Source organism: Silurus aristotelis, assembly GCF_946808225.1.
Source record: "Silurus aristotelis genome assembly, chromosome: 2".
NCBI lineage: Eukaryota > Metazoa > Chordata > Actinopteri > Siluriformes > Siluridae > Silurus > Silurus aristotelis.
Genome location: NC_139575.1, coordinates 27,360,982 through 27,373,114, shown reverse-complemented (window position 1 = coordinate 27,373,114; position 12,133 = coordinate 27,360,982). Strand labels below are relative to the sequence as shown.

The 12,133-nt window shown below is 33.8% G+C and overlaps 1 long non-coding RNA gene across 1 annotated transcript in view; it reads right to left on the bottom strand.

The window, feature by feature from the left end:
- Positions 1-2,281: 2,281 nt before the first annotated feature.
- LOC310722413 overlaps positions 2,282-12,133 on the bottom strand; it is a 33,922-nt gene continuing 24,070 nt past the window's right edge. The window contains exons 2-3 of the long non-coding RNA XR_014532366.1: positions 8,914-8,980; positions 2,282-2,668 (exon numbers count right to left, since the gene is read on the bottom strand). This is a non-coding gene — a long non-coding RNA (uncharacterized lncRNA). The remainder of the gene's footprint in view (positions 2,669-8,913; positions 8,981-12,133) is intronic.

The window sequence follows — 12,133 nt, the reverse complement described above, 5'->3', positions numbered from 1 at the left end:
CAACTAGCATACAATAAATAATGCATGCTTATACTTACTAGTACTATGATTATCAGTTTAAATGACATCTAAAGAATAAAAAAAAAAAGTTCTTTTTATTAATACAATCAAAGCAAACTTTTTTAAATATATCCTTTGAGAACCAAATATGTGTACTGTATTTACATTTCATACAAGTATGTCTGGTGGTTAGGATGTGGCGCTCCCACCGCTGCCACTCTTAGTGCTGGTCCCAAGCCCGGATAAATGGGGAGGGTTGCGTTGGAAGGGCATCCAGTGTAAAAACGTGCAAAATCAAACATGTGGATGATCCGCTGTGGCGACCCCTAAAGGGAGAAGCCGAAAGAAAGTTTTATATGTATTTTTATATTTAAGGTTAAATTTAATAGTTAAAACAACTGACTGATCTGTGTTTTCTGTGGCTGCAACGCATACAGTTTATGCTGATATTGTTTGTGCTAGTGGCACACATGCTGCGTATCACCTGTGTATCACAGAACACCTGCGTACCATCTGTGTATCACAGAACACCTGCATTCCTGGTGTGTGGTTATTGTCCTAAAATGAGCAAAAATCTGTAATTCTCATTTTTACAATGGAATGTGTGTGTGGCCTGTGATACTCTGGAATTCCTGACTGGGATAAAAAATTATTAAAAAATAGTCAAATTTGCTAACAATTTGTTTAACATCGACAGTCATGTTTTATGAATTGAGAGATTGAAGAGTCTGCACATCAAAGGCAAGAAAATATATTTCGGATTACAATTCTGTCCTAAAAGATCTTAACACAACCACAGCTGTGGAATAAAGTGGCTTTAAAACCTCCAAGAGTACCAACATATTCAAAAGGTCACATCCCCCTGTTGAGGAACTAAACCCACATCATTTCTGAATCCTTAATTTATTGAGAGCAAAAATAGCAACTGAGCATAAACAGAAAAAAAAAAGAATAATTATTCCCTCATTTCCTTATTGCAAAATAAGCCTGCATACCTCATGTAATGTTGTGACTCATTGCAAAAACCGCATTCAGCACTAAGAGTATAAATCTCAGATAGCAAGAACATTCATAAAATAAAATATTGAAATATTATTAAACTAACAAAATGTATTTGTGTGTGTGTGTGTGTGTGTGTGTGTGTGTGTGTGTGTGTGTGTGTGTGTGTGTGTGTGTGTGTGTGTATATATTTATATATAACGAAATGAATAATTTGCCAACAAGAAACTTTTCACTTGCTGACCTATTTTTTGCAATAATCATGAAATTTAAAAGTATGGTTATTGAATAATAATGTACTTTTTTAAACACAAAAAGTACTAGCAATTAGCTTTAAATAGAATGTTGTTAAAACATTTCCTAGTGCCCACCTTCTTTAAATAAAATCAGAACTAAGACTGGGCAATTATACGCACTATTCATTTAGCATTAGATACAGCTGGATTAGAATAAAGAGAGAAAACAGAAACAAACAAACAGGTAATATACAAACAAACATTATAATCACAGTAGTTGTGGAATTAGTCCAGCATCCTGCAAAAATGCGAGGGATCTTTTTTTTTTCCTTCATTGTTTAAATTCAAATTTGTCACATTCACAGCATGACATGCAGTGAAAATGCTGTTATCAACTGTCTGTGACAAAAAAAAAAATATATAAAAATTTAACATGTATATTAATATAAATTAAATAAATAAAAAAAATATTCATTCCAAAAGTAGAAAAGAAAAACAAACTCTTTTTTTATGGTATTGATCTTGTTTGTTTGTGGCATTATATATCTGGCTTTATTGACCTTCTAACCTCTGCTATGTTCTTTTGGAAAAGCTTGAATGAAAAATATGTATATTTATATCTGTCTGTACCCCGGCATTTCTGCCTTTGTAGTATTGAAGTTTGTGGGGAATGAGGACAACTAACAACCCCTGTGACTCTGTCTGATTCACTATGCTTCTAATCTTCTAATGGCAGTGATATCAGATCTGTGTTAGGGGGTGGGCCTGGGTCATGCTTACTGGCAAGCTGAATGGTAAATAATTAGAAGTGGATCTGAGTGCTTTCCTAATTAAGTAGAAATGCCAGCCTTGTCAAAAAGAGGCTTCAGCTTTATCTGAATGCCGATCTGAGATTTTATTAGTAAACAGCACATAGAAAGTAATTTCAGTAAAAATGATTCATTCTTACGTTGTACACCTGAAGATCAAGCTAAAGTTGTTTGTTCAATGATAGAAAACTGATAAAAGTGTTGTAAATATTATAATAGATAGATTAACTGCATTTACACTAGGCACTTTAAAAATGTTTGTGATGCAAATCTGATTGACACATTGACAGAACAAAAATGAATTAAGACAAAAGTGATTAAAATCAGCAAAATAAAAACAGTGTTGGGCAGTAGCAGAGTAAAGAGACTGTTATAAATTAATGCAAAACTCTAAACACAATAAATAGTACAATAAGTACAGTAGTGAATCTATGTAACAATATCTGTGTCCAGAAGTAGCAGTAATAAAGAGTGACAATAATGAATTACTGTCTGATGCCTTGAAGATAAAAAACTCTTCTTCAGCTTGTTTGTCCATGATTGCTTGCAACAGAAGCATATGCCAGATGCCAGTGTCACAAACAGGTAGTAAGCAGGGTGATTGCTGTCCTTAATACTGTGGGCCTATAGAGTTGAGAAAATAAGTTTATAAAAGGTTACAGTTTTACATCATTATCATCATGGTAGAAAAGTTTACCATTGTTATTGTCATCATAATGCTTTTTAAAGTAATTCCATAATTACCATATAAAAAGAAAATGTAAAAGACATAAGTCAAGTGTCATTCACAACAACTTATGTTCTTCATATTAAGTAAAAGTAGTTTTAATTACAACACATAGCATTGTTTTTAACTGCAGCTATTAAACAAATAAACATAAATATGCTTAAAAATCTTTTTCCACTAATGTGTGAATCCACTTAGCATTTCAAGCAGAAAACATCACTTGTCATGACTCATTCGTTACATGTCATGGCAAAGAATAAATAATTAAAGTATTTCAAATTTTTTTAAAGAATATAATCATCAATTACATTTCCAATATCAGTCCACATTGAATCTAGAACCATTGTTACACAAATTATAGCTTGTAAGTAAATTAGTGTCCTTATTATATAACCATATACTGGGTTGCTGTCTGAGAGCAACAGCAAAAATCTTGCAATCTTTGTAAATTTGATACAATAATTCTATTCGCATGAATTTCAGAGCTTCTTCATTTCATAGAGAACTTGAGCTGGCATGGACTTCAAAAGTGCAAAAAACATTTTTTAGATACAATGTTACTTACAATGATACAAAAACTAAAATGCTCTAAAAACAACAAAAAAAAAGTGTATATTTAAGAGTTCAGATGACTAAATGGCACGCTAATCTTAAAATCACCCCTGACACATTGGTGTATTTATCTTTGTTACCAAGACATTACTGTGTACTTGTGCTTTGTATTGGTTCATATAGAATGCATGTGCACTATTGTCTAATGTGTGATTGCCAAAATGTACCTAAAATGCAATACAAGTCTCAGCTTTCAGGTTATATTAGAAAAATCCAGAGATCAGATATGCTGTCACACTGATTACCTTCTACTATATGGCAGGCGTTTCTGATCTGATGTCACCTATTGGTTATAGAGATCACTACTGATGATCCTACAATATACTGCGACAAACACAAAGTATTTCAACAAACCTAGCATTCCTTCTCATATAAGAGATTAAAGAGTGAAAATTAATGGAACAAATTAAGTGAAGACAATTTTAAGTGTTATAAGTATTTTAAAATACTTGTTAATTTGTTTCTCATTGCTTGGATTTAAAAATTTAAATTGAATCCTAACTTGGTGTATGTGATTCATATCCTTTAATGAAACTTCTACCTGTGGACTGTGCCTTTTTTCAGTTCATTCACTTCAACACCCTTAATTAGGTGATTAGTTTAATTAGGTGTGTGAGAAGCCAGAAAAAAACATTTAAATGTGCAAGGCAGGGTGTACCTCAGGATAGAATGCTTCAGAATATGTGCCTAAGGACATCTTGACAAGACAGAGCTGTAAGGCTTTAAAAGAAAAACTATTTTAAACATGTTGCATCACTAAAGTATATTCTAGTTCAGACTGAACTGTGGTCACAGACCTCCTACAAGAAACAACAGTTATCAAAGATTCTTTATTTATTTAGCATGATTATACTTATCTTTTCAATTCTTACTCATCTTCTCACTTTAATAATGTTCAGTCTATAAATGTAACTTACAGATTGATTTTTTTTTTTATCTTCTTCAAACAAAAATAGCTTTTTTCATAACCTAGCTATTCTATTAATATACCTTTACCCTAAAAATATTCATCCTAGAATTTCCACAAGTCCTGCGTCAACCTCTGAATTCCCTTAGTGGTCATCACTTTTCAGGGGCTTATCTAAATAGACCTTGGACTAATGCTACTGTAGCTGTAGCTTCCCAGGTGAATATGCAGAATATCCATGTTTTTTATTGTTCCTTTTTTATTAATCTTTGTTCTTCTATCCTTTACTCTGCTGTTCTTTTTAAAACCCGGACAAGCTAGGTTCAAGCCTAAGTCATGACAGCAGAGAAGAAGATAGGTAAGCAGATTATAAATGGGAAATAAAAAAAAGACTAACTGCAAATATCTTGTGAAATGTTTAAAGACCTTGCTGACTACTTCCCAGAAAGCTGTTAAAACTGGCAGGAAAATGATTTTGCAGATTTTATAGCAAAAATCCCTAAGCTAGACCTACATCTTATTTAATACAATTAGCTCAGTAAGAAAAATCCCAGTCTGTCAGGGCCTTGAGGTGTCCTCTAAAACATGTGAAGACTTTTTTTTCTTTAGAAAAGAAAATTGATAACATCAGACTGCATTTATTCCTTCTGCTCATGATCTTTTAACTGACCTAGAGTGCTCTGCCATTTTTAATCAGTTCCAATCTTTTTTTCCCTTTCTTGTTCAAAAGATGATATTCCCCACATGAAACCCACTAAATCTCCACAGGGTCTTATCATTTTGCATCTCGTAAAAGAGATAATAACAGGCTTGAGTGTCTTGTTCATGATAAACTTCTTTGTAATGCCTGGCACCATTCCTACTTTTAAAAATGCAATAGTGCAGCTTCTTTTTTGGGGAAAAAAACCCTAATCGAAATCTTAGCAATTTTTCTTCTGATGTTAAAATTCCCTTTACTCTTGAAGATCTTCGAAAAAGTAGATATTTTGCAACTGTGGTCAAAATTCTGAATCTTTCAAGATTTTTCTTATCTTTTTCATAACACAAAAAACAGCCCTATACAAGGTGACTTGTATGATGATTTACAATGATTTGACCTGGATGGCCAACAAATACAATATTATTTTCTATGGTCTGTCAAAACCTATTAATATTTAGATTAGTGGTATCAGCAATATCTTCAGTGTATTCGCACAATTTGTTCTGTGAAGGATTTTGGTGCTTTGTTAAAATATAATTTCAGATTTAAGCAACAAATCAAATGTATCATAGAGTACACATGATATTATCAACTTGGAACAATTTCTTAAGCCAAATCATTTGTTCTTTGTCAAATGTTACTCATGCTCTTATTTGATGTAATTTCGATGATTGTAATGTGCTGTGTTTTGCCATTAGTAAGGCTTCTGGAAAATCAATGACAATGGAAAAAACAACTGAAAGATTACTCACCGGCACCAATAACAAAGACTTTGGTTTTGGCATCCTTGCACTGACTCCATTACAAGATCCAGTTTAAAGTTTTACGGTTTATTTTTAAAGCTTTTAACAGTCTAGCTTTCTACCCCAAATCTTTGAGTTACTGTGCCATTACTCTGATCTTAGGTCTCTGAGGTCTTTAGATGAGTCTTTACAATGGTTGCGCCGAGGTTATGAAACCTACCCATTAGGTTTGCTTTCTTTATAATGTTATTTGAATTAAATAAAAATCATACTTTTATAAAGTAGGTTTTTTAAATGGCTTTTTTGAAACAATATATTAAACTTTGGTCAATTCTCCTTTTGGGTGTGCTTTAATAATAAGATTTACTTACTTTCTTAATTACTTACTTACTTACTTACTTACTTACTTACTTACTTACTTACTTACTTACTTACTTACTTACTTACTAACTTACTTACTTTCTTACTAACTTACTTACTTTCTTACTAACTTACTTACTTACTAACTTACTTACTTACTTACTTACTTACTAACTTACTTACTTTCTTACTAACTTACTTACTTACTTACTTACTTACTTACTTACTTACTTACTTACTTACTTACTTACTTACTTACTTACTTACTTTCTTACTAACTTACTTACTTACTTACTTACTAACTTACTTACTTACTTACTTACTAACTTACTTACTTACTTACTAACTTACTTACTTACTTACTTTCTTACTAACTTACTTACTTACTTACTTTCTTACTAACTTACTTACTTTAACTTCTTTTGCCATCACATCACCTTGAAAATAAAGAATAAAACTTGACCTAGGCTCAAGATATCTTATAAACAAACAACATACCAATCTGCATTATTGAATTCTTTGTCTTCTTGCAGAACCTGAATGACAGTTTTTCTGTTGCCAAAGGGTTGAATGTCATTCCTTACTTTTAGCACATGTCCATGAATCTGATTAGATTCTGCTCTGGTATCCATTGCACCCATTGTAATACTTAATACAAACTTAAGTCCTATGACAATGATGATGTGTTTACAGCAAATGCAGAATTAAATAAATTCTTCTCACGCTGACAAACATCCCAACAGGTATAAACAGTATTTCTATATGTTAATGCCTAGTTTATACTGACAACACTAGATGAGGCCATTAAAGCTAAAAACATATTTTCCAAGTATGGAATGTCAGCTTCAAAGTGAAATGCAATTTCACAGTGGAAGGTCAAAGAGGACCTGTTGCATGTCACATTTATTTTACGAAAGCAGCAGGAGGCCACAGAGGCACCACAATATTGTTATTCTTGGGAAATAACAAGGCTTTCAGTCTTCATCTGGACCAATTGTTGCCTGTGCCATAGAGAGAGAAAAAAAACCCTTTTTTGCAGCATTTAGACAAGGGCACATGCAAGATCGCTTTGTATTTCCTTTCCTTAGCAATGACATGCTAATCCGTAACTCAATAAAATCGTCCAAGGACATTTCTGCAGTGAGTAAGCGTCTCAGCGTGAGGTATTAGTTCACATTTCTTATTGGCGTCCAGGCATGATTTGGAATAACTTTATTTTACAAGTCATTAGGTGGCCTCGTGAGGTGAAGGTGCAGCCTAAAAAGTGGCATCTAAAACGGTATACAAGCTGAAGTATAGTGTCGGAATTTTTAATGCTTTGGTTAATCTGTTGGCAAATACCCGGCCTTCTTTATGTGTTTGTCCTTGGTGGGAAATCTGGGTTAAGACCTCACTGTAGTCCTGACAGCCATCTGTAGACTCTGCCGTTTAGTATTCCATGCAAGGCCTGCAAGAGTTTAAGCAATCTTGCCAACAATGTGCCCAGGGATTCACAACGCTTCATGTCTCTTCTGCTACACACTGACCTCTGCCTCTGAGTGGGTGGTGATATGTGCACATGTTCAACAAGCAATGATGTGGCATGTTTTAGGCAACTCTCCTCATGCTGATTAACTTTCACCTTAACATGCAATCACACTACAATGTGGGGAAATTGCAAGATTTGTGAGAACACCGCTGACTCCTGTTATTAAGGTTTGGTAAATGTTTAAAATGTTCTGATGTGCCCTATTTTTTCTAGTGCAACGTTTTACAAACTGTTATATGATCCATTTAGTTGTTTGCTATGGTCATTATTTTTTAGGCTTTGCATACATCAAAAATATTTAAATTTCTACCTAGGAAATATAAACAGGACTCCTTAATGTAATACCGACTCTATTTTCCAAAACAGTCTAGTCTAACAATTTACTGGTGCAACATTTATGGTTCATTTCCTCATTTGCAAGGCCAATGTTTCCCAGACAACACTTGTCTTAAATAATTCGTGATAAACAAGTCATAAAAAGAATCAAGGACATTGCTTCTTGGGAAAGGTTAAGCGAGTGCCAATATTCTATAAACCTGTGACCTTAGATATCCGTTCACGGAAAAAGGTTTTTCACAGGGGACAGAAGGAAGTGCTGATAGAAATCAAATTTATTTTGCCTCATAATTTGAGCAGCCAAGTGTCCTCATCTCATTTTTAACGCTGATTTGGTCATTCACAGGCAGAATAACATGAAATTTCTACATGCACAATTTCTGCATCAGTGACTATTATGATGCTGATGGCATGATATAATACTCCAGTTTATGTTACATGTTTCATTAGAATGAGTAGGTTTTTATTTTTTTTTTTTAGAGATGATCATAATAAATGAGGAATTTGGAATAGAAAAATACAGAAGCATTAATGCTCTGATCACTAAGTATGACATTTCAAAGGGACTATACTTGCTGAATAATTCTGCTGACAATGTAATAGGCTAATAGTTTTATAACAAATTGTAATAAAGTTATGAGAAATGCCAAGCTATTCTAGATTTAATTAAATTATAATGACTGAACCATCAGCGACATGTATTTGTGCACTATTAACAATGAGACATTGCACCTTGGAATAATAACTTTAAAAAAAAATGAATAGAATTAATGATCCATGGAGATGATGGGTTAGGAACAGAATTCCAAATAGGTTCTATGGACAGAACACACTTTAAAGTAAAGTAAAGTAAATCATAAAAATGGGTATAAATATAACAAGTTATATTGTTTCCCATAATTCATTCATTCACTAATTGTAAGCCTCGATGAGGTTGCTGTGGCTGATGAACCTACCTGGGATGTAGGGAGCCCTTGCATCTTTTCCTAGATGGTACATTAATCCACTGCACATCACACCAGTCTATATACACAAGTACACTTTAGAGTCAAAAGTCCACATACTGATATTTGTTGGAGAAAAAATTCAAAAGTCCACATACAAGTATGATTTTAGGTGGAACACTATCTTTTTTTGCAAAAACATGCAACATTTTATTACTGCTAAATACTCAGTAAATGATACTAAAAATGAATGATTGTATTAGTCGTCAGCCTTTTCTATTTTTTACTTTATATTTTATAAGTTGGTAATCAGTCCCAAGAGATAACGAGAACCACCTCTTGTACAGCTGGTGTTTTCCTCACTGTTTTTACAATGTCTTCATTTCAAGCTATTTGTTTGAAAACATTCCAAATTGAGATTAAAAGGAATTATCATTTAAACATTAACATAAAAAAACATGGTTCTGTTCAAATCTACCAAGCATGCAAACACACCAGGTTATGGCTTTAGGAGTATTTCTCACAAATTAAGGGTTTACTGTCATGTTGTAGTATGTTGATTGCCTTGTCAGTGTTCTTAGCAAAGCATTAGCTATTTTTTAAATGTCTAAATGCTAGACTTCATTCTAACAAAACTTCTTATTAGTCATTATTGTCTAGTGTTGATACAGCATAGTTTCAATAGCTGAGGGACTGTGTGGATTTACATAATGTACTGCAGACATAAAGCATATTAACTGTAACACAGGAATTGCTGCAAGCTAGAGTTCAGTTGTTGTGTAATGAAATAAAGTAAAGTGTAAGTTATATATGATTCAGTTATCAAAGTTAACAAGAAGACGAGTCGGCCCATCTGGAGAATCTATTTTCAGATCTAGCAACTAGGGATATATTTCAATACTGGATGGCATTTCAGTAAATCTCTTTGATTAATATGTTCTCCTCCCTTTACTGTGTCAGCCTGTGTAGCACTTATGGTAAGTAATTAAGGAGATAGAAAATCAGATGGGTGTCTGACGTCCTGATTGAGGTCAAGAATTCTTTTTTCTTTTTTGGATAAAACCAATATTCAATAATTGAATTAATAGCATGCATGATTCACTACACATGCCAAGGCTTTGGTACATTTTTTGGCATTTTAATTTGTAATATCCTGGTATGAACCTGTGCATCATGCCAACCACATGTTTCCATCCAACTCTAAAATCCTGCCAAGAAAACTGCTATTCATGTATAATATAATGGCACAATTTGAATACAGCATTTTTTATTGCTTTTTGAATACTTGCAAATATTTGACAAAATTATTATCATTATTTTTAATTTTGTCCAAAGTAAACATGTTAATATGGTTATGTGCAGTACTGCTATAACATTGGACTATTTATAAGAATCATTACATTTGTCCTGATAGGTTGGTAAATTCAAATAGTAAATAATTAATTAATTTGTAAATGTGAACTCTGTTGCTCTCGTTTTCATTTCTGAAAACAAAGCTATTCTGTTATTCTGTTTTGATTCTGCCATGAAGGTGTGATAACCTGCTCCTGCACTATAATTACCCAACCCACCAGTGTGCATTTTTAGAAATTAATCACGGTGAAATCACAATCTCTGCCAACAAAGTACACATTTTGTTTTGTGGCTAAAATACCTGCTAGGAGATTTGACTGCAAGTTGTGCAGAGCTGATTAAGCCTAAAAGTCAAAGTGGATTAGGAGCTAGAGTGGTTTGCTTGAAGTGGGTTTCAACAATCACACTGTGGAATAAAAAACAAAGAGTACACCAAGATCTTTTGCTTGCATTTTAAACGAGGTAAACACTGGACCAGGGGTCACCAACCTTTTTGAAACTGAGAGCTACTTTTTGGGTACCGATTGATGTGAAGGGCTACCAGTTTGATACACACTTCTGAAATAACAAATTTGGCTAGGGACATTTTCAGGGCAGAATTAAATCTGTCTCTATTGGGGGTGCAGTCAAAATAGGTGGGTGAGTATTTTCATCAATCATATTAATGAAATATAATATTGTATCATAATAAAAAATTTTCAGGCTGTCTGGTGTTTCTTGATAGAATGATAGAATTAATGTAATTGATGTACTAGAAAATAGAGTCCAATAGAAAGGTATAGCCCAACCTAGCCTTCCCCAGTCTTCAATCAGGCCAACATCCTATTAGTACAATCTTCAGTGTTTGCCAGAAAATAAAATGTAACATCATATAGTGATTAAATGTGGCTTCATGACTTTAATCTCTTTGTTTAGTCTCTTCATGTTACCCTTTTCTGTGTTCTCTCCACTAGCTTTATGTCACTGCCTGCATCAGCACCTCTCAAGCCTACCTGAAACACTTATTAAACTTTGCATTCATTGCATGCCACAAGCACATTTCAATTTGACCTTCCAACTTAATTTTGACTTGTATCAACTCTTCTCTGTCCTGGCACCTCGGTCATGGAATGAACCTTCCTTGCTTCTAGATAAGAGCATCTGCTAAAGGTTGTAAATGCAAAAATGTAGTTAACTTTAGTTGGCACAAGCAGCAAATGTGACTCTTTTATATAAGCATTGTGGTGCTTTTTTCTTTTTTGTATAACCAGATTTGCATGCTGTAGGCTATACATGGGACTAGTTACATTGTGCCACATGAATGTAAATGAGTTCATAACTCCAACAGGATTTAATAGGTCACTCTGAGATAATGCCCAAATTGTAAATAATGTGTTTTTAAAAAGACTTCTGGTCCAAAATGTTTGCAATTTCCCTTTTTTTCTTGGAAATTAAAGAAATTTGTGCACACTATTAGAGCTGAGCATTTTGTATGAATGGCAGTCACTTCCTTTAAGAACAGGAACATTTTGAGTTTTCTGCAACTAATGCAGCAACTGACTTTTTAAATAACACTAGTTATCAGAAAAAAACTATTTTATCACATTTTACCTAATCATTTAAATATATTTGAAGTTTCTTGAATATGTGTAGAATTGTTTTATAAGTGATTTTTAGTTTTTCATTTCATTTCATTTCATCTTCTCCCGCTTATCCATAATTCGGGTCGCGGGGGCAGCGGTCTAAGCAGATTTCCAGACACTTCTCCGAGTCCAAGGATCGGGCTGTCAAGGCCCCCGCCTTCGACTGCTGCCCAATCCTCTCAGCACCGGTCCCTTACGGTCCCTCCTGCAGGTGGTGAGCCCACGGGAAGGCGGACCCACATCGCTCCGACGTCACG